The 27,823-nt window shown below is 48.3% G+C and overlaps 11 non-coding genes across 11 annotated transcripts; all 11 read right to left on the bottom strand.

The window, feature by feature from the left end:
• Window positions 1-11,968: 11,968 nt before the first annotated feature.
• Window positions 11,969-12,075, bottom strand: LOC116361485 (U6 spliceosomal RNA). The gene has a single exon (XR_004207616.1). It is a non-coding gene; the product is annotated as a U6 spliceosomal RNA (small nuclear RNA).
• Window positions 12,076-12,922: 847 nt separating this feature from the next.
• Window positions 12,923-13,029, bottom strand: LOC116361493 (U6 spliceosomal RNA). The gene has a single exon (XR_004207624.1). It is a non-coding gene; the product is annotated as a U6 spliceosomal RNA (small nuclear RNA).
• An 847-nt stretch (window positions 13,030-13,876) lies between these two features.
• Window positions 13,877-13,983, bottom strand: LOC116361494 (U6 spliceosomal RNA). Its single transcript, XR_004207625.1, has one exon. It is a non-coding gene; the product is annotated as a U6 spliceosomal RNA (small nuclear RNA).
• A 6,762-nt stretch (window positions 13,984-20,745) lies between these two features.
• On the bottom strand, window positions 20,746-20,852 carry LOC116361495 (U6 spliceosomal RNA). Its single transcript, XR_004207626.1, has one exon. It is a non-coding gene; the product is annotated as a U6 spliceosomal RNA (small nuclear RNA).
• An 847-nt stretch (window positions 20,853-21,699) lies between these two features.
• On the bottom strand, window positions 21,700-21,806 carry LOC116361496 (U6 spliceosomal RNA). Its single transcript, XR_004207627.1, has one exon. It is a non-coding gene; the product is annotated as a U6 spliceosomal RNA (small nuclear RNA).
• An 847-nt stretch (window positions 21,807-22,653) lies between these two features.
• LOC116361487 (U6 spliceosomal RNA) lies at window positions 22,654-22,760 on the bottom strand. Its single transcript, XR_004207617.1, has one exon. It is a non-coding gene; the product is annotated as a U6 spliceosomal RNA (small nuclear RNA).
• An 847-nt stretch (window positions 22,761-23,607) lies between these two features.
• Window positions 23,608-23,714, bottom strand: LOC116361491 (U6 spliceosomal RNA). Its single transcript, XR_004207621.1, has one exon. It is a non-coding gene; the product is annotated as a U6 spliceosomal RNA (small nuclear RNA).
• An 847-nt stretch (window positions 23,715-24,561) lies between these two features.
• Window positions 24,562-24,668, bottom strand: LOC116361488 (U6 spliceosomal RNA). Its single transcript, XR_004207618.1, has one exon. It is a non-coding gene; the product is annotated as a U6 spliceosomal RNA (small nuclear RNA).
• Window positions 24,669-25,514: 846 nt separating this feature from the next.
• LOC116361489 (U6 spliceosomal RNA) lies at window positions 25,515-25,621 on the bottom strand. Its single transcript, XR_004207619.1, has one exon. It is a non-coding gene; the product is annotated as a U6 spliceosomal RNA (small nuclear RNA).
• An 850-nt stretch (window positions 25,622-26,471) lies between these two features.
• LOC116361492 (U6 spliceosomal RNA) lies at window positions 26,472-26,578 on the bottom strand. The gene has a single exon (XR_004207623.1). It is a non-coding gene; the product is annotated as a U6 spliceosomal RNA (small nuclear RNA).
• Window positions 26,579-27,421: 843 nt separating this feature from the next.
• On the bottom strand, window positions 27,422-27,528 carry LOC116361490 (U6 spliceosomal RNA). Its single transcript, XR_004207620.1, has one exon. It is a non-coding gene; the product is annotated as a U6 spliceosomal RNA (small nuclear RNA).
• Window positions 27,529-27,823: the final 295 nt, after the last annotated feature.

Here is a 27,823-nt window from a genome sequence, read left to right on the forward strand (position 1 = left end):
CTGCTATATGATGGTGTAGAGGAGGGGGGGGGGAACAGCCCCTACACTGCTATATGATGGTGTAGTGGAGGGGGGGGAACAGCCCCTACACTGATATATGATGGTGTAGAGGAGGGGGGAACAGCCCCTACACTGCTATATGATGGTGTAGTGGAGGGGGGAGGGGAACAGCCCCTACACTGCTATATGATGGTGTAGAGGAGGGGGGGGGGAAACAGCCCCTACACTGATATATGATGGTGTAGAGGAGGGGGGGTAATAAGCCCCTACACTGCTATATGATGGTGTAGAGGAGGGGGAACATCCCCTACACTGCTATATGATGGTGTAGTGGAGGGGGACAGGAACAGCCCCTACACTGCTATATGATGGTGTAGTCGAGGGGGGGGGAACAGCCCCTACAATGCTATATGATGGTGTAGAGGAGGGTGGGGGGGGGAAACAGCCCCTACACTGCTATATGATGGTGTAGAGGAGGGGGGGGGAACAGCCCCTACACTGATATATGATGGTGTAGAGGAGGGGGGGGGGGAACAGCCCCTACACTGATATATGATGGTGTAGAGGAGGGGGGAACAGCCCCTACACTGCTATATGATGGTGTAGTGGAGGGGGACAGGAACAGCCCCTACACTGCTATATGATGGTGTAGTCGAGGGGGGGGGAACAGCCCCTACAATGCTATATGATGGTGTAGAGGAGGGTGGGGGGGGGGGAAACAGCCCCTACACTGCTATATGATGGTGTAGAGGAGGGGGGGGGAACAGCCCCTACACTGATATATGATGGTGTAGAGGAGGAGGGGGACAGCCCCTTTTTTATTTATTTTTATTTTTTTATTTCACCTTTATTTAACCAGGTAGGCTTGGATTAGAGATGGTCAGTGACCTGTTTGTTGACTTGGCTTTCGAAGACCTTAGATAGGCAGGGCAGGATGGATATAGGTCTGTAACAGTTTGGGTCCAGGGTGTCTCCCCCTTCTGCATTTTTTGAACGGAGCATGCTTATCTAAAATGGTGAGGAAGTTACTTTTAAAGAATGACCAGGCATCCTCAACTGACGGGATGAGGTCAATGTCCTTCCAGGATACCTGGGTCAGGTCGATTAGAAAGGCCTGCTCACAGAAGTGTTTTAGGGAGCGTTTGACAGTGATGAGGGGTGGTCGTTTGACTGCGGCTCCGTAGCGGATACAGGCAATGAGGCAGTGATCGCTGAGATCCTGGTTGAAGACAGCGGAGGTGTATTTGGAGGGCCAGTTGGTCAGGATGACGTCTATGAGGGTGCCCTTGTTTACAGAGTTAGGGTTGTACCTGGTGGGTTCCTTGATGATTTGTGTGAGATTGAGGGCATCTAGCTTGGATTGTAGGACTGGCGGGGTGTTAAGCATATCCCAGTTTAGGTCACCTAACAGAACAAACTCTGAAGCTAGATGGGGGGCGATCAATTCACAAATGGTGTCCAGGGCACAGCTGGGAGCTGAGGGGGGTCGGTAGCAGGCGGCAACCGTGAGAGACTTATTTCTGGAGAGAGTAATTTTCAAAATTAGTAGTTCGAACTGTTTGGGTATGGACCTGGAAAGTATGACATTACTTTGCAGGCTATCTCTGCAGTAAACTGCAACTCCTCCCCCTTTGGCAGTTCTATCTTGACGGAAGATGTTATAGTTGGGTATGGAAATCTCTGAATTTTTGGTGGCCTTCCTGAGCCAGGATTCAGACACAGCAAGGACATCAGGGTTAGCAGAGTGTGCTAAAGCAGTGAGTAAGACAAACTTAGGGAGGAGGCTTCTGATGTTGACATGCATGAAACCAAGGCTTTTTCGATCACAGAAGTCAACAAATGAGGGTGCCTGGGGACATGCAGGGCCTGGGTTTACCTCCACATCACCCGCGGAACAGAGAAGGAGTAGTATGAGGGTGCGGCTAAAGGCTATCAAAACTGGTCGCCTAGAGCGTTGGGGACAGAGAATAAGAGGAGCGGGTTTCTGGGCATGGTAGAATATATTCAGGGCATAATGCGCAGACAGGGGTATGGTGGGGTGCGGGTACAGCGGAGGTAAGCCCAGGCACTGGGTGATGATGAGAGAGGTTGTATCTCTGGACATGCTGGTAGTAATGGGTGAGGTCACCGCATGTGTGGGAGGTGGGACAAAGGAGTTATCAGGGGTATGAAGAGTGGAACTAGGGGCTCCATTGTGAACTAAAACAATGATAACTAACCTGAACAACAGTATACAAGGCATATTGACATTTGAGAGAGACATACAGCGAGGCATACAGTAATCACAGGTGTTGAATTGGGAAAGCTAGCTAAAACAGTAGGTGAGACAACAGCTAATCAGCTAGCACAACAACAGCAGGTAAAATGGCGTAGACTAGGCAACGGGGGCCAACAGATAAAACAAACAAGCAGAATGGAGTACCGTGCTTAATGGACAGTCCAGCGTGCATCAGCTATGTAGCCAAGATATCAGTGTCCAGGGGGCAGCGGTGGATGGGGCAGGGAAGCTGGACTGGCGAGTGTTATCCAGGTAAAAAAAAACTAACAATGACTAAATAGCTTGTAGCTAGTTAGCTGGTTAGCTTCTGGAGGTTCTTGAGTGTGTTCTAAAAAATTTAATAATAGCGATTCCGTATCACATTGGGTGAGGCAGGTTTCCGGAAGGTATAAACAAATTAAAAGTCAAAAGAGATAGAAAGTAAATATGGGTCCGGTGAGCGTTTGGGACGCGGCGATTCAGGCGGTTAGCAGGCCTGTGCTAACAAGCTAACAGTTTGTAGGCCCGGGCTAGACAAGGTAGCAGTTAGCGGACCGGAGCTGGACAAGCTAGCAGTTAGCAGGCCGAATTAGCAAGCAGGGAGATAGCGAGGGCTAGAGAGTTAGCCTTTGGGGGACGTCGCGATGGGGTGAGTCTGTTTATTCCTCTTCATGCGGTGACATCGATAGACCGGTCGTGGGCCCGGGTATTGTAGCTCAGGAGTATGCTACGGTGGTAGCGCAGGCCGGGCTAGCTTCAAGCTAAGTGGGTGGAAACGATGGCCAGGAGTAATCATCCGGGGTTGCGGTTTAGCTAGATAGCTAGTTGTGAAGATCCAGCTGAAAAATCCAGCTGAAAAATGTTCCGTTTGCGGTGGGAATCCGGGGATGAATCCGGGGATGAAAAATAAATAGGTCTGTTATGCTCTGGTTAGAGTCGCGTAGTTCGAACTGGCGAGAGCTTTCCGAACTACAGGTTAGCTGATGACCGGTTAGCTGAAGACCGCTAGCATAGCTGGTGGTTAGCTGGCTAGCTTCAGTTGAGGGGTTCCGAAGTAAATATAAATACTTTAGGAAAAATAGCTACATTGGGTGAGGCGGGTAGCAGGAGAGTATTTGGAAGCTTAGGTTTAGCAAAATGTTTTTAAAGGGATAGCTATGTAAGAAACGAAAAATATGTAAAAAATGAAAAATGAACTAAATATACAGGGACACGACACGACAGGACGACTTACTGCTACGCCATCTTGGATTGAAACTGATATATAATGGTGTAGAGGAGGGGGGGGGAACTGCCCCTACACTGCTATATGATGGTGTGGAGGAGGGGGGGGAACAGCCCCTACACTGATATATGATGGTGTAGAGGAGGGGGGGGGGGGCAACAGCCCCTACACTGATATATGATGGTGTAGAGGAGGGGGGGGGGACAGCCCCTACACTGCTATATGATGGTGTAGTGGAGGGGGGGAACAGCCCCTACACTGATATATGATGGTGTAGAAGAGGGGGGAACAGCCCCTACACTGCTATATGATGGTGTAGTGGAGGGGGGGGGGGGGGCAACAGCCCCTACACTGATATATGATGGTGTAGAGGAGGGGGGGGCAGCCCCTACACTGCTATATGATGGTGTAGAGGAGGGGGGGGGGAACAGCCCCTACACTGCTATATGATGGTGTAGTGGAGGGGGGGAACAGCCCCTACACTGATATATGATGGTGTAGAGGACGGGGGAACAGCCCCTACACTGCTATATGATGGTGTAGTGGAGGGGGGAGGGGAACAGCCCCTACACTGCTATATGATGGTGTAGAGGAGGGGGGGGGAAACAGCCCCTACACTGATATATGATGGTGTAGAGGAGGGGGGGTAATAAGCCCCTACACTGCTATATGATGGTGTAGAGGAGGGGGAACAGCCCCTACACTGCTATATAATGGTGTAGTGGGGGGGGAACAGCCCTACACTGCTTTATGATGGTGTAGAGGAGGGGGGGGGGGACAGTCCCTACACTGCTATATGATGGTGTAGAGGAGGGGGGGGGGGGGAAACAGCCCCTACACAGCTATATGATGGTGTAGAGGGGGGGGGGGGGGACAGCCCCTACACTGCTATATGATGGTGTAGAGGAGGGGGGGAACAGCCCCTACACTGATATATGATGGTGTAGAGGAGGGGGGGGGAACAGCCCCTACACTGCTATATGATGGTGTAGAGGAGGGGGGGGGAAACAGCCCCTACACTGATATATGATGGTGTAGGGGGGGGGGGGGACAGCCCCTACACTGATATATAATGGTGTAGGGGACGGGGACGGGGACAGCCCCTGCACTGATATATTAGGGTGTTGTGGGGGGGGGGGGGGGGACAGCCCCTACACTGCTATATGATGGTGTAGTGGAGGGGGGGGACAGCCCCTACACTGATATATGATGGTGTAGAGGAGGGGGGGGGGGAACTGCCCCTACACTGCTATATGATGGTGTAGAGGAGGGGGGGGACAGCCCCTACACTGCTATATGATGGTGTAGAGGAGGGGGGGGAACATCCCCTACACTGCTATATGATGGTGTAGTGGAGGGGGGGAACAGCCCCTACACTGCTATATGATGGTGTAGAGGAGGGGGGGGGGGGAACAGCCCCTACACTGCTATATGATGGTGTAGTGGAGGGGGGGAACAGCCCCTACACTGATATATGATGGTGTAGAGGAGGGGGGAACAGCCCCTACACTGCTATATGATGGTGTAGTGGAGGGGGGAGGGGAACAGCCCCTACACTGCTATATGATGGTGTAGAGGAGGGGGGGGGGAAACAGCCCCTACACTGATATATGATGGTGTAGAGGAGGGGGGTAATAAGCCCCTACACTGCTATATGATGGTGTAGAGGAGGGGGAACATCCCCTACACTGCTATATGATGGTGTAGTGGAGGGGGGGACAGCCCCTACACTGATATATGATGGTGTAGAGGAGGGGGGGGGGGACTGCCCCTACACTGCTATATGATGGTGTAGAGGAGGGGGGGGACAGCCCCTACACTGCTATATGATGGTGTAGAGGAGGGGGGGGAACATCCCCTACACTGCTATATGATGGTGTAGTGGAGGGGGGGAACAGCCCCTACACTGCTATATGATGGTGTAGTGGAGGGGGGGGAACAGCCCCTACACTGATATATGATGGTGTAGAGGAGGGGGGAACAGCCCCTACACTGCTATATGATGGTGTAGTGGAGGGGGGAGGGGAACAGCCCCTACACTGCTATATGATGGTGTAGAGGAGGGGGGGGGGAAACAGCCCCTACACTGATATATGATGGTGTAGAGGAGGGGGGGTAATAAGCCCCTACACTGCTATATGATGGTGTAGAGGAGGGGGAACAGCCCCTACACTGCTATATAATGGTGTAGTGGGGGGGAAACAGCCCTACACTGCTATATGATGGTGTAGAGGAGGGGGGGGGGGACAGTCCCTACACTGCTATATGATGGTGTAGAGGAGGGGGGGGGGGGGGAAACAGCCCCTAAACAGCTATATGATGGTGTAGAGGGGGGGAGGACAGCCCCTACACTGCTATATGATGGTGTAGAGGAGGGGGGGAACTGCCCCTACACTGATATATGATGGTGTAGAGGAGGGGGGGGGGGAACAGCCCCTACACTGCTATATGATGGTGTAGAGGAGGGGGGGGGAACAGTCCCTACACTGCTATATGATGGTGTAGTGGAGGGGGGAGGGGAACAGCCCCTACACTGCTATATGATGGTGTAGAGGAGGGGGGGGGGAAACAGCCCCTACACTGATATATGATGGTGTAGGGGGGGGGGGACAGCCCCTACACTGATATATGATGGTGTAGAGGAGGGGGGGGGGAACTACCCCTACACTGATATATGATGGTGTAGAGGAGGGGGGGGGACAGCCCCTACACTGCTATATGATGGTGTAGTGGAGGGGGGGAACAGCCCCTACACTGATATATGATGGTGTAGAGGAGGGGGGGGGGAACAGCCCCTATACTGCTATATGATGGTGTAGAGGAGGGGGGGGGAACAGCCCCTACACTGATATATGAAGGTGTAGAGGAGGGGGGGGGGACAGCCCCCACACTGCTATATGATGGTGCAGAGAAGGGGGGGGAACAGCCCCTACACTGCTATATGATGGTGTAGAGGAGGGGGGGGGGACAGCCCCTACACTGCTATGTGATGGTGTAGTGGAGGGGGGGAACAGCCCCTACACTGCTATATGATGGTGTAGAGGAGGGGTGGGGGGAACAGCCCCTATACTGCTATATGATGGTGTAGAGGAGGGGGGGGGGGAACAGCCCCTACACTGATATATGAAGGTGTAGAGGAGGGGGGGGGACAGCCCCCACACTGCTATATGATGGTGCAGAGAAGGGGGGGGAACAGCCCCTACACTGCTATATGATGGTGTAGAGGAGGGGGGGACAGCCCCTACACTGCTATATGATGGTGTAAAGGAGGGGGGGGAACAGCCCCTACACTGATATATGATGGTGTAGAGGAGGGGGGGACAGCCCCTACACTGCTATATGATGGCGTAGAGGAGGGGGGGAACAGCCCCTACACTGCTATATGATGGTGTAGAGAAGGGGGGAACAGCCCCTACACTGCTATATGATGGTGTAGAGGACGGGGGGGGGAACAGCCCATACACTGATATATTATGGTGTTTTGGAGGGGGGGACATCCCCTACACTGCTATATGATGGTGTAGTGGAGGGGGGACAGCCCCTACACTGATATATGATGGTGTAGAGGAGGGGGGGAACAGCCCCTACACTGATATATGATGGTGTAGAGGAGGGGGGGACAGCCCCTACACTGCTATATGATGGTGTAGAGGAGGGGGGGGACAGCCACTACACTGCTATATGATGGTGTAGTGGAGGGGGGGTACAGCCCCTACACTAATATATGATGGTGTAGAGGAGGGGGGGAACAGCCCCTACACTGATATATGATGGTGTAGATGAGGGGGGGGGGGGGAAACAGCCCTTACACTGATATATTATGGTGTAGAGGAGGGGGGGGACAGCCCCTACACTGTTATATTAGGGTGTTGTGGAGGGGGGGACAGCCCCTACACTGCTATATGATGGTGTAGTGGAGGGGGGGACAACCCCTACACTGATATATGATGGTGTAGAGGGGGGGGGGGGGGAACAGCCCCTACACTGATATATGATGATGTAGAGGAGGGGGGGTGACAGCCCCTACACTGCTATATGATGGTGTAGAGGGGGGGGACAGCCCCTACACTGCTATATGATGGTGTAGAGGGGGGGGGGGGACAGCCCCTACACTGATATATAATGGTGTAGAGGACGGGGGGGGACAGCCCATACACTGATATATTATGGTGTTTTGGAGGGGGGGACATCCCCTACACTGCTATATGATGGTGTAGTGGAGGGGGGGACAGCCCCTACACTGATATATGATGGTGTAGAGGAGGGGGGGAACAGCCCCTACACTGATATATGATGGTGTAGAGGAGGGGGGGACAGCCCCTACACTGCTATATGATGGTGTAGAGGAGGGGGGGGGGGACAGCCACTACACTGCTATATGATGGTGTAGTGGAGGGGGGGAACAGCCCCTACACTGATATATGATGGTGTAGAGGAGGGGGGGAACAGCCCCTACACTGATATATGATGGTGTAGATGAGGGGGGGGGGGGAAACAGCCCTTACACTGATATATTATGGTGTAGAGGGGGGGGGACAGCCCCTACACTGTTATATTAGGGTGTTGTGGAGGGGGGGACAGCCCCTACACTGCTATATGATTGTGTAGTGGAGGGGGGGACAACCCCTACACTGATATATGATGGTGTAGAGGAGGGGGGGGGGAACAGCCCCTACACTGATATATGATGATGTAGAGGAGGGGGGGGTGACAGCCCCTACACTGCTATATGATGGTGTAGGATGGGGGGGGACAGCCCCTACACTGCTATATTATGGTGTAGTGGAGGGGGGGAACAGCCCCTACACTGATATATGATGGTGTAGAGGAGCGGGGGGGAACAGCCCCTACACTGATATATGATGGTGTAGAGGAGGGGGGGGGACAGCCCCTACACTGCTATATGATGGTGTAGAGGAGGGGGGGGGGTAACAGCCCCTACACTGCTATATGATGGTGTAGAGGAGGGGGGGACCTGATGGGGTTAGGACCTGATGGGGTTAGTGGATACCAGCAGTAAATAGGACCTGATGGGGTTAGTGGATACCAGCAGTACATAGGACCTGATGGGGTTAGTGGATACCAGCAGAACATAGGACCTGATGGGGTTTGTGGATACCAGGAGAACATTGGACCTGATGGGGTTTAGTGTATACCAGCAGAACATAGGACCTGATGGGCTTAGTGGATACCAGGAGTACATAGGACCTGATGGGGTTAGAGGATACCAGCAGTACATAGGACCTGATGGGGATAGACTCCAGCAGAACATAGGACCTGATGGTGTTAGTGGATACCAGGAGAATATAGGACCTGATGGGGTTAGTGGATACCAGGAGTATATAGGACCTGATGGGGTTAGTGGATACCAGGAGAACATAGGACCTGATGGGGATAGTGGATACCAGGAGAACGTAGGACCTGATGGGGTTTAGTGAATACCAGGAGAACATAGGACCTGATGGGGTTAGTGGATACCAGGAGAACATAGGACCTGATGGGGTTTAGTGGATACCAGGAGAACATAGGACCTGATGGGGTCAGTGGATACCAGCAGTACATAGGACCTGATGGGGTTAGTGGATACCACCAGATCAGAATTATCACCTTGATAAAACGTGACACGATCAAAAGAAAAACAATCAATTACCCTAAATGGATGCATTCGTTCAAATAGCATGTAAAAATCATAATTAAATACAGTTGTATATTGTGTGTTGTGTTCAATAAGACACTAATGCCTGTTTGTCCTTCTGTAAACAAGAACCTGATGCTCCAACCGGAAGGTCGTTAACCCCCCCCCCCCTACACTGATATATGATGGTGTAGAGGAGCGGGGGGGAACAGCCCCTACACTGATATATGATGGTGTAGAGGAGGGGGGGGGGGGGACAGCCCCTACACTGCTATATGATGGTGTAGAGGAGGGGGGGGGAACAGCCCCTACACTGCTATATGATGGTGTAGAGGAGGGGGGGACCTGATGGGGTTAGGACCTGATGGGGTTAGTGGATACCAGCAGTAAATAGGACCTGATGGGGTTAGTGGATACCAGCAGTACATAGGACCTGATGGGGTTAGTGGATACCAGCAGAACATAGGACCTGATGGGGTTTGTGGATACCAGGAGAACATTGGACCTGATGGGGTTTAGTGTATACCAGCAGAACATAGGACCTGATGGGGTTAGTGGATACCAGGAGTACATAGGACCTGATGGGGTTAGAGGATACCAGCAGTACATAGGACCTGATGGGGATAGACTCCAGCAGAACATAGGACCTGATGGTGTTAGTGGATACCAGGAGAATATAGGACCTGATTGGGTTAGTGGATACCAGGAGTATATAGGACCTGATGGGGTTAGTGGATACCAGGAGAACATAGGACCTGATGGGGATAGTGGATACCAGGAGAACGTAGGACCTGATGGGGTTTAGTGAATACCAGGAGAACATAGGACCTGATGGGGTTAGTGGATACCAGGAGAACATAGGACCTGATGGGGTTTAGTGGATACCAGGAGAACATAGGACCTGATGGGGTCAGTGGATACCAGCAGTACATAGGACCTGATGGGGTTAGTGGATACCACCAGATCAGATTTATCACCTTGATAAAACGTGACACGATCAAAAGAAAAACAATCAATTACCCTAAATGGATGCATTCGCTCAAATAGCATGTAAAAATCATAATTAAATACAGTTGTATATTGTGTGTTGTGTTCAATAAGACACTAATGCCTGTTTGTCCTTCTGTAAACAAGAACCTGATGCTCCAACCGGAAGGTCGTTAACCCCCCCCCCCCCCCTACACTGATATATGATGGTGTAGAGGAGCGGGGGGGAACAGCCCCTACACTGATATATGATGGTGTAGAGGAGGGGGGGGGGGACAGCCCCTACACTGCTATATGATGGTGTAGAGGAGGGGGGGGGGGGAACAGCCCCTACACTGCTATATGATGGTGTAGAGGAGGGGGGGACCTGATGGGGTTAGGACCTGATGGGGTTAGTGGATACCAGCAGTAAATAGGACCTGATGGGGCTATAAAAATCCTGCAGGAATGCGAAATTGACTGGCCCGATGAACTCGGGATGGCTGGGCAGTGATTCTGGTTCATCTCAATCGCTCGTTAGGGTTGATTTCAAAATGTCACTTTGGTGATGGTACCTCACTGTTTAAACATATTGCAAATGGACAAGAGTCACCAGCAAGTCACCGTCCATTAGTCAATTAGCTATCATTCTGACACCAAACTGATACAAACTGACACCAAACCCACTTTTTCCAACTCGTTTAGTAGCCAACTATCACATACTTCAGAGCTGGCCCAAAATTCACAATGCCTTCGGTTCAAACCATAAAAAAACATAGAACACGTAGTTACGTTCTAGCTGCGGGTCTAATTCTGATGTTATTTGTAGGCCTAGCTGAGGCGACCCCGAATCCCAAGTTTCGGCTAGATAGGTCATTTGGTGTCCGAGCAAAACCCTAATTGGTGCTGAAAATCCACTTTTTTCCATGACTTGCTACGGGGTCCTTGAATGACCTATCGGACAGAAACGTTGGGGTCCGTCTATATGGGCCGAGACGGTCGAAATGCACCTAGTCTTGTGACTCTGGGACATTTCTAAATGTCGTCATTTTCGTGATGCAAAAATTAATTGAAGTCATTGCAAATGTATGAGGCTGTTTCTCGGTCTGAGAACCTTCTAGAGCTATTTGAACGAATGCATCCATTTAGGGTAATTGATTGTTTTTCTTTTGATCGTGTCACTGGAAAACATTAGTCCAACTGACTAAAGCATCACTAAAATCAAAGGACATCATGACAACTGCAGGCAGGGTAGCCTAGTGGTTAGAATGTTGGACTAGTAACCACAAGATCGAATCCCAGAGCTAACAAGGTAAAAATCTGTCGTTCTACCCCTGATTAAGCCAACTAACCCACTGTTCCTAGGCCATCATTGAAAATAAGAAATTTTTCTTAAATTACTATCATCCTTCTCTCCTTTTCTCCTTCGGTCTCTGAGTCTGACTTTGATGTCTGTTTAAAATGTTGTGACATTCAAGTTTGTTGTGTTTAATACAACTGGACTAAAATTGAACCCAAGTCTCTCTCCAATTCATTTGTAGATATTGAATAAAGTTGGACTCGGAGTGCAACCTTGTCTCACTCCCCAATTCATTTCTAAACTTTGAATAAAGTTGAACTCAGACTGCAACCGTGCCTAACTCGCCAATTATTTGTCTACATGTTGAATAAAGTTGGTCTCAGGCTGCAACCTTGTCTCACTCCCCATTTCAAAATAAGGAAGGCTTCACAAATGTTCCTGTCATTCTACTGTAGACTGAGCTTCTTCTCTCATCCAGCATTTCCCCTCCTCCTTAGACTAGACTGAGGGGAATGGACCATTTATTCTCCCCGGGTCACTACCGCCCAATCTTCTCTGTTTGGTTCCAATTTCTCGACGTGTGAGGAAAATAAGGAGCGCTTCACGGATTTGCGTGTCATCCTTTCGCAGGGGCCATGCTAATCTTCTCTGTATCGATCCAATTTTAGTATATGTGCTGCCAAAGCGAGCACAATACAAAGTTATGAGAGGCCCTCATATATAGATCACAACCCCTCTGAAGGTTCTGGTCATGGTTGGGGTCAAACAGAGTTCAGACCCTCAAAAACCACCCCTAGAATATTGCTGTGATGTTTCAACTTTATTTGGAGATGTAGAACTTGAAATAGAATTGACTTGAGATTTTTTAAAGATTGATCTTAGACTAAAATATAGTTTAAAAACAAACCCTTTAATGATTCAGGACTCTTGGTCTGTAACCCCTCCCTCACCTGCTGCTTTTAGTTGCTCCTCCCCAAGTCTTTGTTCCCCTGCCCCGACCACTTCCCACCCTTCCCCCGTTTTCTGCAACATGGCCTGGCCAAGGATACTTATAACTAACTCCCCAATTAGTAGAGGGAGAGAGAGTCTGAGTCTGACTTTGATGTATGTTTAAAATGTTGTGACATTCAAGTTTGTTGTGTTTAATACAACTGGACTAAAATTGAACCCAAGTCTCTCTCCAATTCATTTGTAGATATTGAATAAAGTTGGACTCGGAGTGCAACCTTGTCTCACTCCCCAATTCATTTCTAAACTTTGAATAAAGTTGAACTCAGACTGCAACCGTGCCTAACTCGCCAATTATTTGTCTACATGTTGAATAAAGTTGGTCTCAGGCTGCAACCTTGTCTCACTCCCCATTTCAAAATAAGGAAGGCTTCACAAATGTTCCTGTCATTCTACTATAGACTGAGCTTCTTCTCTCATCCAGCATTTCCCCTCCTCCTTAGACTAGACTGAGGGGAATGGACCATTTATTCTCCCCGGGTCACTACCGCCCAATCTTCTCTGTTTGGTTCCAATTTCTCGACGTGTGAGGAAAATAAGGAGCGCTTCACGGATTTGCGTGTCATCCTTTCGCAGGGGCCATGCTAATCTTCTCTGTATCGATCCAATTTTAGTATATGTGCTGCCAAAGCGAGCACAATACAAAGTTATGAGAGGCCCTCATATATAGATCACAACCCCTCTGAAGGTTCTGGTCATGGTTGGGGTCAAACAGAGTTCAGACCCTCAAAAACCACCCCTAGAATATTGCTGTGATGTTTCAACTTTATTTGGAGATGTAGAACTTGAAATAGAATTGACTTGAGATTTTTTAAAGATTGATCTTAGACTAAAATATAGTTTAAAAACAAAGCCTTTAATGATTCAGGACTCTTGGTCTGTAACCCCTCCCTCACCTGCTGCTTTTAGTTGCTCCTCCCCAAGTGTTTGTTCCTCTGCCCCGACCACTTCCCACCCTTCCCCCGTTTTCTGCAACATGGCCTGGCCAAGGATACTTATAACTAACTCCCCAATTAGTAGAGGGAGAGAGAGTCTGAGTCTGACTTTGATGTCTGTTTAAAATGTTGTGACATTCAAGTTTGTTGTGTTTAATACAACTGGACTAAAATTGAACCCAAGTCTCTCTCCAATTCATTTGTAGATATTGAATAAAGTTGGACTCGGAGTGCAACCTTGTCTCACTCCCCAATTCATTTCTAAACTTTGAATAAAGTTGAACTCAGACTGCAAACGTGCCTAACTCGCCAATTATTTGTCTACATGTTGAATAAAGTTGGTCTCAGGCTGCAACCTTGTCTCACTCCCCATTTCAAAATAAGGAAGGCTTCACAAATGTTCCTGTCATTCTACTATAGACTGAGCTTCTTCTCTCATCCAGCATTTCCCCTCCTCCTTAGACTAGACTGAGGGGAATGGACCATTTATTCTCCCCGGGTCACTACCGCCCAATCTTCTCTGTTTGGTTCCAATTTCTCGACGTGTGAGGAAAATAAGGAGCGCTTCACGGATTTGCGTGTCATCCTTTCGCAGGGGCCATGCTAATCTTCTCTGTATCGATCCAATTTTAGTATATGTGCTGCCAAAGCGAGCACAATACAAAGTTATGAGAGGCCCTCATATATAGATCACAACCCCTCTGAAGGTTCTGGTCATGGTTGGGGTCAAACAGAGTTCAGACCCTCAAAAACCACCCCTAGAATATTGCTGTGATGTTTCAACTTTATTTGGAGATGTAGAACTTGAAATAGAATTGACTTGAGATTTTTTAAAGATTGATCTTAGACTAAAATATAGTTTAAAAACAAAGCCTTTAATGATTCAGGACTCTTGGTCTGTAACCCCTCCCTCACCTGCTGCTTTTAGTTGCTCCTCCCCAAGTCTTTGTCCCCCTGCCCCGACCACTTCCCACCCTTCCCCCGTTTTCTGCAACATGGCCTGGCCAAGGATACTTATAACTAACTCCCCAATTAGTAGAGGGAGAGAGAGTCTGAGTCTGACTTTGATGTCTGTTTAAAATGTTGTGACATTCAAGTTTGTTGTGTTTAATACAACTGGACTAAAATTGAACCCAAGTCTCTCTCCAATTCATTTGTAGATATTGAATAAAGTTGGACTCGGAGTGCAACCTTGTCTCACTCCCCAATTCATTTCTAAACTTTGAATAAAGTTGAACTCAGACTGCAACCGTGCCTAACTCGCCAATTATTTGTCTACATGTTGAATAAAGTTGGTCTCAGGCTGCAACCTTGTCTCACTCCCCATTTCAAAATAAGGAAGGCTTCACAAATGTTCCTGTCATTCTACTGTAGACTGAGCTTCTTCTCTCATCCAGCATTTCCCCTCCTCCTTAGACTAGACTGAGGGGAATGGACCATTTATTCTCCCCGGGTCACTACCGCCCAATCTTCTCTGTTTGGTTCCAATTTCTCGACGTGTGAGGAAAATAAGGATCGCTTCTCGGCCTTTTGGCTCAGTTCAAGCTTGACACCGAGGTGTCCTAGAGCCCCTGAGCCAAGAGGTCGTCCCAGGAGAGCGGTTAAAAAGTGGTCTTTGATTATTGAATCAAATCTCTCAAGGAATTTTTTGGGGTTTTCCCTCCTTTTTTTGTTTTTTTCTATTGTCTGGAGGAGAGCGTTTGTCTCCTTGCGGAGATGGCGAGGTTTTCGTCAAGTGGGTCGGTCCCAGGGACTGGACTGGCTAATACCGTGCGTTTTGCGTGGAACGAGAAGGATGGAGAGCCTTTTGGACGAGAGGTATTTGGGAGGTCAATCCTGATGGGTGTGCTGAAGTTGACCATAAAGGATGTGTTTTGCCTGCAAGGCAACTCTTTGGATGGGACTTTCGATGTGGCTTTTTACACGGAAAGCAAACATGAGGAGGTACTGAAAAAAGTCAGAGCGGTGTCTGACACGAAGCCGATGTGCCATTATTTGGTGAAGAGCTTGGCGAGAAATAATTTCCGGGTCGTGACTGTGAATATGTACAACCCCTATGTTAAGGATGAGGAGGTAAGGGCCTTTCTGGGGAGATATATGGATAATGTCTCCTCAGGAAGGCCCATCAAGGACTCTTTGGGTTTTTGGACGGGGAGGAGGGGGTTTCAAGCCCTCCTCAGGGAGGATCCTAGGGGATTGGGAGGGTACCTCCATCCCCCAGCTATGTTCTCCCTGGGGGCTGACAGGGGGACGTTGTATTATGCACGTCAGCCCCCTTTCTGCAGGCGCTGTATGGCCTATGGACACATCCTGGCCTCGTGCAGCACTAGAAAGTGTAGATTCTGTGGGTCTGGGGAGCACGAGGCCAAGGACTGTGGCGAGCCGAAGGCCTGCCACAGGTGTGGCTCCACTCAGCACCTGTGGCGCGATTGCCCGGCTCGCCAGCGGTCATACGCGTCTGCAGTTGGAGGGGGAGCAGGAGCGGGGGATGGGGGAAGAAGAGGAGGGGAAGGAGGGCCAGTCCAGGAAAAGGACAAAAAGAAAGAAGAGGAGAAGAAGAATGAAAATAAAGGAACGGAAGAAAAAGAGAAAACAACAGTGGAGGGAGTGGTGGGGGAGGGGGTGCCTGGGGCAGGACCTGTGGGAGGGGTGCCTGTGAAAGGACCGGTGGAGGGGGGGGGGTGCCTGGGGCAGGACCTGTGGGAGGGGTACCTGTGAAAGGACTGGTGGAGGGGGGGGGGGTGTCTGGGGAAGGGTCGGTGGGGGTGGGGGGGTGCCTGTGGCAGGAACGGTGGAGGGGGAGGGAGGGAGAGAGGGGGTGAAGGAGTGGGGGGATAGCCTGTCGGGCTTCCCAGAGGAAGAATTGAGGGAAATGGTGGAGGAGCTAGCGGGGAAGGGAGGTTGTGTCTCCCCGCTACCTTCTTCACCAAAAAAGAAGAAGGAGAAGAAAGGGAAGAGGAAGGGGAGCTCGACAGGAAGTGAGAGGGAGGGGGGTGTGGAGGGGGGGGCTAAGAGATCGGCGGGGGGGGAGTTCATTAGCCTCCCTGTTTGCCTCAGCCCCTCAAAATTTAGTGGGGGGTGACTCCGTGGAGGGGTCTGGGGGCTGTTTGTCGGAGGGATCTCAACTCCTGTTTGAGGAGATGGGATCCCCTGCACTCAGCCCCGAGGCAGACAGGGAGGGGGGGTTGGAGGATGGGGAGGAACCCAGGATGCAGGGCAATAGGCCTAACACACTGCCTGCATCCTGGGTTGGGGAGATGGAGGAGGACGGGGGGGCGTCAGGAGGAGAGAGGACGTCCCCGCCGGTGGAGATGGACCAGTGGAGCATCGGGTGAGTCTCCTGTTTTTTCTTTGGGTTTTGGGTTAGATTGTTAGTATGATTAAATAAATATGTCTGTTTCTTTTTTTAGTTTAAATGTTAGAGGGTTAAGGGATTTTGTTAAAAGGAGGGCGGTATTTAGTTATTTAGAGGGGGTGGGTTTTGATTCACCTGAGGGATGGTGGGGATGTGGTTAGATTTAGGAGAGAGTGGGATAAAGGGAAATCTTTTTGGGGCATAGGAGGGGTGCACTCTACAGGGGTAGGGATTTTGTGTGGGAATAGAGAAATTAAGGTAGAGAGCACATTTGTTGTAATGCAGGGTAGAGTATTGGGGATAGATGTAGTGTATAGAGAAGCTAGGTATAGGTTAATTGGGGTATATGGGCCACAGGTGGCGGCAGACAGAAGGGAGATGGTGGACTGTCTGGCGCCCTTGTGTGTCACAAATAGGCACTTGGTGATAGGAGGGGACTTTAATATAGATTTAGGGGTAGGTGGTGATAGTAGTGCAGGCGCAATCACCGGGCTAATGGCTTGCCATGGTCTGGTTGATGGCGGCCTGCATACTACTCCGGTAATGGTCGGTCCTACATGGCGCAACTCCAGGGGGGGTTGCGCGGAGGCTCGACTACATTTTTATATCCAGATCTTTGGGTCAGTTGTCTGGGCGCCTGTTGCCTGTGTCTTCACGGATCACGACGGGGTGTTCCTGCAGGTGGGGTCGCCAGTCTGCCTCTTCGGTAGGGGGTACTGGAAGCTAGATCGGGGTATACTGGAGGAGCAGGCTTTCGTTGACGCATTTTTTTGTTTCTTTCGAAGGCTTGACGGCCTCCGGTCTATGTGCGAGGGGGTGTTAGAGTGGTGGGATTTAGTGAAGGTGAGAATTAGGGCTTTTATAATAGGATATTGTAAAAGGAAAAAAAGGGAGGAAAGGAGGGAGGTGGATCGTATCCAAAGGTTAGTTGAACTTGAGTACGAGGCAGGCAACCTCGGCGGGTCAATTGACTGGGAGAGATTCGCAGCCCTAAAGGCGCAGCTCAGGGAGCTGCAGGAGCAGAAGGCTCGAGCTTTTCTGGAGCGTGCGCATAGTGGCTTTCTAGAACATAATGAGACTTGTTCCGCTATGTTCTTTAAGTCGGTTAGGGCCAGGCAGAGTAGGAAGGTAATGTATGGCGTTAGGGAAGAAAACGGTAGTGTAGTAAGTAAACCAGAGGAAATGGTCAGGGTGGCAACTGATCATTTCCGAAGTTTATTTAAGGAAAGGGAAATAGATGTAGAGCAGGGAAACGTGTTTTTAGAACACTTGTCCCGGCGGTTGCCGGAGGACATTAGAGACGTGATGGAGGCCCAGATCTCACTAGAAGAGGTTGAGAGCGCTCTTAGGAGGATGGGAAAAGGGAAGGTGCCTGGGATGGATGGACTGCCGGCTGAGTTTTACCTCAAGTTTTGGGGTATACTTGGGCCAGTGGTCCTCGAAGTCTTGAAGGCCATCCTTGAGACGGGGGGTCCCGGGGGGTTCAATGGCTGTTGGTGTGCTGTCACTTCTTTATAAGAAGGGGGAAGCAACTGACCTTGGCAACTGGCAGCCGTTGACCATGCTGTGCGTAGAGTACAAGCTACTTGCAAAGGTCTTAGCGGATCGGTTGCGCACAGCCCTTCCCTACGTCGTTCACGAGGATCAGACGTGTGGGGTTGAGGGCCGCTCTATTCGATGGAACCTACAGTTGATTAGGGACTCCATCGCCTGGGTTGAAGATAGAGGGCTGCCTTTAATGGTAGCAGCGCTAGATCAGGCGAAAGCCTTTGATCGCGTGAATAGATCTTTTCTATTCAGGGTGTTAGGTAGATTAGGATTTGGGGAGAAGTACATAGGATGGATCCGTGCATTATATGTCGGAGCGGGGTGCCGAGTAAGTGTAAATAGTCACTTAGGTGACGTTTTTGACCTCTCGTCTGGGGTCAGGCAGGGATGCCCACTCTCGGCTCTCCTCTTCGTTCTGTACATGGAGCCTCTGGGGGCTGCCATTAGGGCAGACACAGGGGTGGAGGGTTTGTTGATCCCTGGAAGCGGTGGGCTGCGTGTTAAGATGACGCAGTACGCCGACGACACTTCCTTGCTGCTATGCAAGGACTCGTGCTTGACAAGGTCCCTTGCCATCATTGGGGATTTCACCCGAGCGTCGGGGGCGGTTCTGAATCATGCAAAGTCTTCCGTTAAGTTTTTCGGAAGATGGCGCGGTAGGACGGATGTGCCCGGGGGGTTATCTCTCTGTGAGGGGGCCCTGAGGATTCTCGGGGTCCATTTTGAGACCTCCGGCTCAGCGACGCTGAACTGGAACATGGGTATCGCAGTTGTTCAGAGGAAGCTAGCAATGTGGAAGGCTAGGTCTTTGTCTTTTATAGGTAAGGTCCTGGTCCTAAAGGTGGATGTATTGCCATCTCTTTTGTACTTGGCGTACATCTACCCATTGCCGGCTTGTCTGAGAAGGTATCTAGTGAGGCTCGTGTTTCAGTTCATGTGGGGTGGCAGGTACGAGTGTGTCGCCAGGGTGCGCATGCTCTGTCCCATCGGGGAGGGAGGTAGGGGGGTACCACATCTCCCCCTCAAGCTAGACGCCATTTTTGTTTCTTTCCTGTTGACGGAGCTTGCTCGTCCGGTTATACACCCGTCCGGTTACCTCCTGCGGGTGTTCTTCTCGTATCAGGCGAGAAGCGTAATGGTGTGGTCTAACGCGGGTCCTCGGGCGGAACAGCTGCCGTGGCACTTTGGCCATGCGGCTAAGTGGCTGCGTGCGCACCCCGAGGTTGAAGTTGCCCGAGTAGGTTTAGATCACAGGCACCTGTACGAGGAGGTCAGGCAGGCAGGGAGTCCTGCGCCTGTAGCGGGCATCTCGTCAGTGGTCTGGGAGGGAGTGCAGGCGCGGGGCCTGGACAACAGGCTCAAGGACCTGAATTGGTTGAGCCTCCATAAGTGCTTGCCGGTACGTGCCATTATGTACCGGCATAGTTTGTCGCGATCCTCCACCTGTCCAAGATCTGCTTGTGGCAGGGAGGAGACTGTGCGCCATGCCTTCTGGGACTGTGCCTTTGCCGGACTAGTCTGGGCTAGGGCACGGGTGTTGCTAGGTATGGTTAGGAGCGATTTTTTGCTGACTTGGGCTAGGTTAGAGCGAGGCGTAGGGAGAGCGAGGGGAACGGAAAGGGACAGGTTTCTGCTCTGGCTTCTCATGAGTCTCTTTAAAAGGGGGCTGTGGGAAGCCAGGCAGAATTTAGTTAAGACAGGGAGAGAGATTGGGGGGTGGAAGGGATAGTGAGGAGGGTGGAAGGTGAAGTGAGGGGGAGGATGAGGAGGGAGGAGATAAAGTGGGGGCAGCATGCGGCACGGGAGAGGTGGAAGGGGGGATTAGGGCTGGGAGTGTTAGAGTGAGGTTTGTAAGGGGATAGATTAGGGAAGGGAAGATAGGGAAGGGTTAGGTATTGGTTAGGTATGACGGGGAGGGACGATGCTCCCCTGAGGTTTTTGTTTTGGTGTATTTTGTAAATAATTTGAATTAAGAATGAATGAGAATTAGAATTATGATTTTGTAAAAGAATGAATGGTATTGATGGTAAATAAATTATTTTTTGTAAAAAAAAAAAAAAGTCTCTGAGTCTGACTTTGATGTCTGTTTAAAATGTTGTGACATTCAAGTTTGTTGTGTTTAATACAACTGGACTAAAATTGAACCCAAGTCTCTCTCCAATTCATTTGTAGATATTGAATAAAGTTGGACTCGGAGTGCAACCTTGTCTCACTCCCCAATTCATTTCTAAACTTTGAATAAAGTTGAACTCAGACTGCAACCGTGCCTAACTCGCCAATTATTTGTCTACATGTTGAATAAAGTTGGTCTCAGGCTGCAACCTTGTCTCACTCCCCATTTCAAAATAAGGAAGGCTTCACAAATGTTCCTGTCATTCTACTATAGACTGAGCTTCTTCTCTCATCCAGCATTTCCCCTCCTCCTTAGACTAGACTGAGGGGAATGGACCATTTATTCTCCCCGGGTCACTACCGCCCAATCTTCTCTGTTTGGTTCCAATTTCTCGACGTGTGAGGAAAATAAGGAGCGCTTCACGGATTTGCGTGTCATCCTTTCGCAGGGGCCATGCTAATCTTCTCTGTATCGATCCAATTTTAGTATATGTGCTGCCAAAGCGAGCACAATACAAAGTTATGAGAGGCCCTCATATATAGATCACAACCCCTCTGAAGGTTCTGGTCATGGTTGGGGTCAAACAGAGTTCAGACCCTCAAAAACCACCCCTAGAATATTGCTGTGATGTTTCAACTTTATTTGGAGATGTAGAACTTGAAATAGAATTGACTTGAGATTTTTTAAAGATTGATCTTAGACTAAAATATAGTTTAAAAACAAAGCCTTTAATGATTCAGGACTCTTGGTCTGTAACCCCTCCCTCACCTGCTGCTTTTAGTTGCTCCTCCCCAAGTCTTTGTCCCCCTGCCCCGACCACTTCCCACCCTTCCCCCGTTTTCTGCAACATGGCCTGGCCAAGGATACTTATAACTAACTCCCCAATTAGTAGAGGGAGAGAGAGTCTGAGTCTGACTTTGATGTCTGTTTAAAATGTTGTGACATTCAAGTTTGTTGTGTTTAATACAACTGGACTAAAATTGAACCCAAGTCTCTCTCCAATTCATTTGTAGATATTGAATAAAGTTGGACTCGGAGTGCAACCTTGTCTCACTCCCCAATTCATTTCTAAACTTTGAATAAAGTTGAACTCAGACTGCAACCGTGCCTAACTCGCCAATTATTTGTCTACATGTTGAATAAAGTTGGTCTCAGGCTGCAACCTTGTCTCACTCCCCATTTCAAAATAAGGAAGGCTTCACAAATGTTCCTGTCATTCTACTATAGACTGAGCTTCTTCTCTCATCCAGCATTTCCCCTCCTCCTTAGACTAGACTGAGGGGAATGGACCATTTATTCTCCCCGGGTCACTACCGCCCAATCTTCTCTGTTTGGTTCCAATTTCTCGACGTGTGAGGAAAATAAGGAGCGCTTCACGGATTTGCGTGTCATCCTTTCGCAGGGGCCATGCTAATCTTCTCTGTATCGATCCAATTTTAGTATATGTGCTGCCAAAGCGAGCACAATACAAAGTTATGAGAGGCCCTCATATATAGATCACAACCCCTCTGAAGGTTCTGGTCATGGTTGGGGTCAAACAGAGTTCAGACCCTCAAAAACCACCCCTAGAATATTGCTGTGATGTTTCAACTTTATTTGGAGATGTAGAACTTGAAATAGAATTGACTTGAGATTTTTTAAAGATTGATCTTAGACTAAAATATAGTTTAAAAACAAATCCTTTAATGATTCAGGACTCTTGGTCTGTAACCCCTCCCTCACCTGCTGCTTTTAGTTGCTCCTCCCCAAGTCTTTGTCCCCCTGCCCCGACCACTTCCCACCCTTCCCCCGTTTTCTGCAACATGGCCTGGCCAAGGATACTTATAACTAACTCCCCAATTAGTAGAGGGAGAGAGAGTCTGAGTCTGACTTTGATGTCTGTTTAAAATGTTGTGACATTCAAGTTTGTTGTGTTTAATACAACTGGACTAAAATTGAACCCAAGTCTCTCTCCAATTCATTTGTAGATATTGAATAAAGTTGGACTCGGAGTGCAACCTTGTCTCACTCCCCAATTCATTTCTAAACTTTGAATAAAGTTGAACTCAGACTGCAACCGTGCCTAACTCGCCAATTATTTGTCTACATGTTGAATAAAGTTGGTCTCAGGCTGCAACCTTGTCTCACTCCCCATTTCAAAATAAGGAAGGCTTCACAAATGTTCCTGTCATTCTACTGTAGACTGAGCTTCTTCTCTCATCCAGCATTTCCCCTCCTCCTTAGACTAGACTGAGGGGAATGGACCATTTATTCTCCCCGGGTCACTACCGCCCAATCTTCTCTGTTTGGTTCCAATTTCTCGACGTGTGAGGAAAATAAGGAGCGCTTCACGGATTTGCGTGTCATCCTTTCGCAGGGGCCATGCTAATCTTCTCTGTATCGATCCAATTTTAGTATATGTGCTGCCAAAGCGAGCACAATAAAAAGTTATGAGAGGCCCTCATATATAGATCACAACCCCTCTGAAGGTTCTGGTCATGGTTGGGGTCAAACAGAGTTCAGACCCTCAAAAACCACCCCTAGAATATTGCTGTGATGTTTCAACTTTATTTGGAGATGTAGAACTTGAAATAGAATTGACTTGAGATTTTTTAAAGATTGATCTTAGACTAAAATATAGTTTAAAAACAAAGCCTTTACTGATTCAGGACTCTTGGTCTGTAACCCCTCCCTCACCTGCTGCTTTTAGTTGCTCCTCCCCAAGTCTTTGTTCCTCTGCCCCGACCACTTCCCACCCTTCCCCCGTTTTCTGCAACATGGCCTGGCCAAGGATACTTATAACTAACTCCCCAATTAGTAGAGGGAGAGAGAGTCTGAGTCTGACTTTGATGTCTGTTTAAAATGTTGTGACATTCAAGTTTGTTGTGTTTAATACAACTGGACTAAAATTGAACCCAAGTCTCTCTCCAATTCATTTGTAGATATTGAATAAAGTTGGACTCGGAGTGCAACCTTGTCTCACTCCCCAATTCATTTCTAAACTTTGAATAAAGTTGAACTCAGACTGCAACCGTGCCTAACTCGCCAATTATTTGTCTACATGTTGAATAAAGTTGGTCTCAGGCTGCAACCTTGTCTCACTCCCCATTTCAAAATAAGGAAGGCTTCACAAATGTTCCTGTCATTCTACTGTAGACTGAGCTTCTTCTCTCATCCAGCATTTCCCCTCCTCCTTAGACTAGACTGAGGGGAATGGACCATTTATTCTCCCCGGGTCACTACCGCCCAATCTTCTCTGTTTGGTTCCAATTTCTCGACGTGTGAGGAAAATAAGGAGCGCTTCACGGATTTGCGTGTCATCCTTTCGCAGGGTCCATGCTAATCTTCTCTGTATCGATCCAATTTTAGTATATGTGCTGCCAAAGCGAGCACAATACAAAGTTATGAGAGGCCCTCATATATAGATCACAACCCCTCTGAAGGTTCTGGTCATGGTTGGGGTCAAACAGAGTTCAGACCCTCAAAAACCACCCCTAGAATATTGCTGTGATGTTTCAACTTTATTTGGAGATGTAGAACTTGAAATAGAATTGACTTGAGATTTTTTAAAGATTGATCTTAGACTAAAATATAGTTTAAAAACAAAGCCTTTACTGATTCAGGACTCTTGGTCTGTAACCACTCCCTCACCTGCTGCTTTTAGTTGCTCCTCCCCAAGTCTTTGTTCCCCTGCCCCGACCACTTCCCACCCTTCCCCCGTTTTCTGCAACATGGCCTGGCCAAGGATACTTATAACTAACTCCCCAATTAGTAGAGGGAGAGAGAGTCTGAGTCTGACTTTGATGTCTGTTTAAAATGTTGTGACATTCAAGTTTGTTGTGTTTAATACAACTGGACTAAAATTGAACCCAAGTCTCTCTCCAATTCATTTGTAGATATTGAATAAAGTTGGACTCGGAGTGCAACCTTGTCTCACTCCCCAATTCATTTCTAAACTTTGAATAAAGTTGAACTCAGACTGCAACCGTGCCTAACTCGCCAATTATTTGTCTACATGTTGAATAAAGTTGGTCTCAGGCTGCAACCTTGTCTCACTCCCCATTTCAAAATAAGGAAGGCTTCACAAATGTTCCTGTCATTCTACTGTAGACTGAGCTTCTTCTCTCATCCAGCATTTCCCCTCCTCCTTAGACTAGACTGAGGGGAATGGACCATTTATTCTCCCCGGGTCACTACCGCCCAATCTTCTCTGTTTGGTTCCAATTTCTCGACGTGTGAGGAAAATAAGGAGCGCTTCACGGATTTGCGTGTCATCCTTTCGCAGGGGCCATGCTAATCTTCTCTGTATCGATCCAATTTTAGTATATGTGCTGCCAAAGCGAGCACAATACAAAGTTATGAGAGGCCCTCATATATAGATCACAACCCCTCTGAAGGTTCTGGTCATGGTTGGGGTCAAACAGAGTTCAGACCCTCAAAAACCACCCCTAGAATATTGCTGTGATGTTTCAACTTTATTTGGAGATGTAGAACTTGAAATAGAATTGACTTGAGATTTTTTAAAGATTGATCTTAGACTAAAATATAGTTTAAAACAAAGCCTTTACTGATTCAGGACTCTTGGTCTGTAACCACTCCCTCACCTGCTGCTTTTAGTTGCTCCTCCCCAAGTCTTTGTTCCCCTGCCCCGACCACTTCCCACCCTTCCCCCGTTTTCTGCAACATGGCCTGGCCAAGGATACTTATAACTAACTCCCCAATTAGTAGAGGGAGAGAGAGTCTGAGTCTGACTTTGATGTCTGTTTAAAATGTTGTGACATTCAAGTTTGTTGTGTTTAATACAACTGGACTAAAATTGAACCCAAGTCTCTCTCCAATTCATTTGTAGATATTGAATAAAGTTGGACTCGGAGTGCAACCTTGTCTCACTCCCCAATTCATTTCTAAACTTTGAATAAAGTTGAACTCAGACTGCAACCGTGCCTAACTCGCCAATTATTTGTCTACATGTTGAATAAAGTTGGTCTCAGGCTGCAACCTTGTCTCACTCCCCATTTCAAAATAAGGAAGGCTTCACAAATGTTCCTGTCATTCTACTGTAGACTGAGCTTCTTCTCTCATCCAGCATTTCCCCTCCTCCTTAGACTAGACTGAGGGGAATGGACCATTTATTCTCCCCGGGTCACTACCGCCCAATCTTCTCTGTTTGGTTCCAATTTCTCGACGTGTGAGGAAAATAAGGAGCGCTTCACGGATTTGCGTGTCATCCTTTCGCAGGGGCCATGCTAATCTTCTCTGTATCGATCCAATTTTAGTATATGTGCTGCCAAAGCGAGCACAATACAAAGTTATGAGAGGCCCTCATATATAGATCACAACCCCTCTGAAGGTTCTGGTCATGGTTGGGGTCAAACAGAGTTCAGACCCTCAAAAACCACCCCTAGAATATTGCTGTGATGTTTCAACTTTATTTGGAGATGTAGAACTTGAAATAGAATTGACTTGAGATTTTTTAAAGATTGATCTTAGACTAAAATATAGTTTAAAAACAAAGCCTTTACTGATTCAGGACTCTTGGTCTGTAACCCCTCCCTCACCTGCTGCTTTTAGTTGCTCCTCCCCAAGTGTTTGTTCCTCTCTGCCCCGACCACTTCCCACCCTTCCCCCGTTTTCTGCAACATGGCCTGGCCAAGGATACTTATAACTAACTCCCCAATTAGTAGAGGGAGAGAGAGTCTGAGTCTGACTTTGATGTCTGTTTAAAATGTTGTGACATTCAAGTTTGTTGTGTTTAATACAACTGGACTAAAATTGAACCCAAGTCTCTCTCCAATTCATTTGTAGATATTGAATAAAGTTGGAACTCGGAGTGCAACCTTGTCTCACTCCCCAATTCATTTCTAAACTTTGAATAAAGTTGAACTCAGACTGCAACCGTGCCTAACTCGCCAATTATTTGTCTACATGTTGAATAAAGTTGGTCTCAGGCTGCAACCTTGTCTCACTCCCCATTTCAAAATAAGGAAGGCTTCACAAATGTTCCTGTCATTCTACTGTAGACTGAGCTTCTTCTCTCATCCAGCATTTCCCCTCCTCCTTAGACTAGACTGAGGGGAATGGACCATTTATTCTCCCCGGGTCACTACCGCCCAATCTTCTCTGTTTGGTTCCAATTTCTCGACGTGTGAGGAAAATAAGGAGCGCTTCACGGATTTGCGTGTCATCCTTTCGCAGGGGTCCATGCTAATCTTCTCTGTATCGATCCAATTTAGTATATGTGCTGCCAAAGCGAGCACAATACAAGTTATGAGAGGCCCTCATATATAGATCACAACCCCTCTGAAGGTTCTGGTCATGGTTGGGGTCAAACAGAGTTCAGACCCTCAAAAACCCACCCCTAGAATATTGCTGTGATGTTTCAACTTTATTTGGAGATGTAGAACTTGAAATAGAATTGACTTGAGATTTTTTTAAAGATTGATCTTAGACTAAAATATAGTTAAAAACAAAGCCTTTACTGATTCAGGACTCTTGGTCTGTAACCACTCCCTCACCTGCTGCTTTTAGTTGCTCCTCCCCAAGTCTTTGTTCCCCTGCCCCGACCACTTCCCACCCTCCCCCGTTTTCTGCAACATGGCCTGGCCAAGGATACTTATAACTAACTCCCCAATTAGTAGAGGGAGAGAGAGTCTGAGTCTTGACTTTGATGTCTGTTTAAAATGTTGTGACATTCAAGTTTGTTGTGTTTAATACAACTGGACTAAAATTGAAACCCAAGTCTCTCTCCAATTCATTTGTAGATATTGAATACAGTTGGACTCGGAGTGCAACCTTGTCTCACTCCCCAATTCATTTCTAAACTTTGAATAAAGTTGAACTCAGACTGCAACCGTGCCTAACTCGCCAATTATTTGTCTACATGTTGAATAAAGTTGGTCTCAGGCTGCAACCTTGTCTCACTCCCCATTTCAAAATAAGGAAGGCTTCACAAATGTTCCTGTCATTCTACTGTAGACTGAGCTTCTTCTCTCATCCAGCATTCCCCTCCCCTTAGACTAGACTGAGGGGAATGGCCATTTATTCTCCCCGGGTCACTAGCCCCAATCTTCTCTGTTGGTTCCAATTTCTCGACGTGTGAGGAAAATAAGGAGCGCTTCACGGATTTGCGTGTCATCCTTTCGCAGGGGCCATGCTAATCTTCTCTGTATCGATCCAATTTTAGTATATGTGCTGCCAAAGCGAGCACAATACAAAGTTATGAGAGGCCTCATATATAGATACAAACCCCTCTGAAGGTTCTGGTCATGGTTGGGGTCAAACAGAGTTCAGACCCTCAAAAAACACCCCTAGATATTGCTGTGATTTTCAACTTTATTTGGAGATGTAGAACTTGAAATAGAATTGACCTTGAGATTTTTTAAAGATTGATCTGAGACTAAAATAGTTTAAAAAAAACAAAGCCTTTACTGATCAGGACTCTTGGTCTGTAACCACTCCCTCACCTGCTGCTTTTAGTTGCTCCTCCCCAAGTCTTTGTTCCC

The sequence above is a fragment of the Oncorhynchus kisutch genome, unplaced genomic scaffold, assembly GCF_002021735.2.
Source record: "Oncorhynchus kisutch isolate 150728-3 unplaced genomic scaffold, Okis_V2 scaffold717, whole genome shotgun sequence".
In the NCBI taxonomy this organism is placed as follows: Eukaryota; Metazoa; Chordata; class Actinopteri; order Salmoniformes; family Salmonidae; genus Oncorhynchus; species Oncorhynchus kisutch.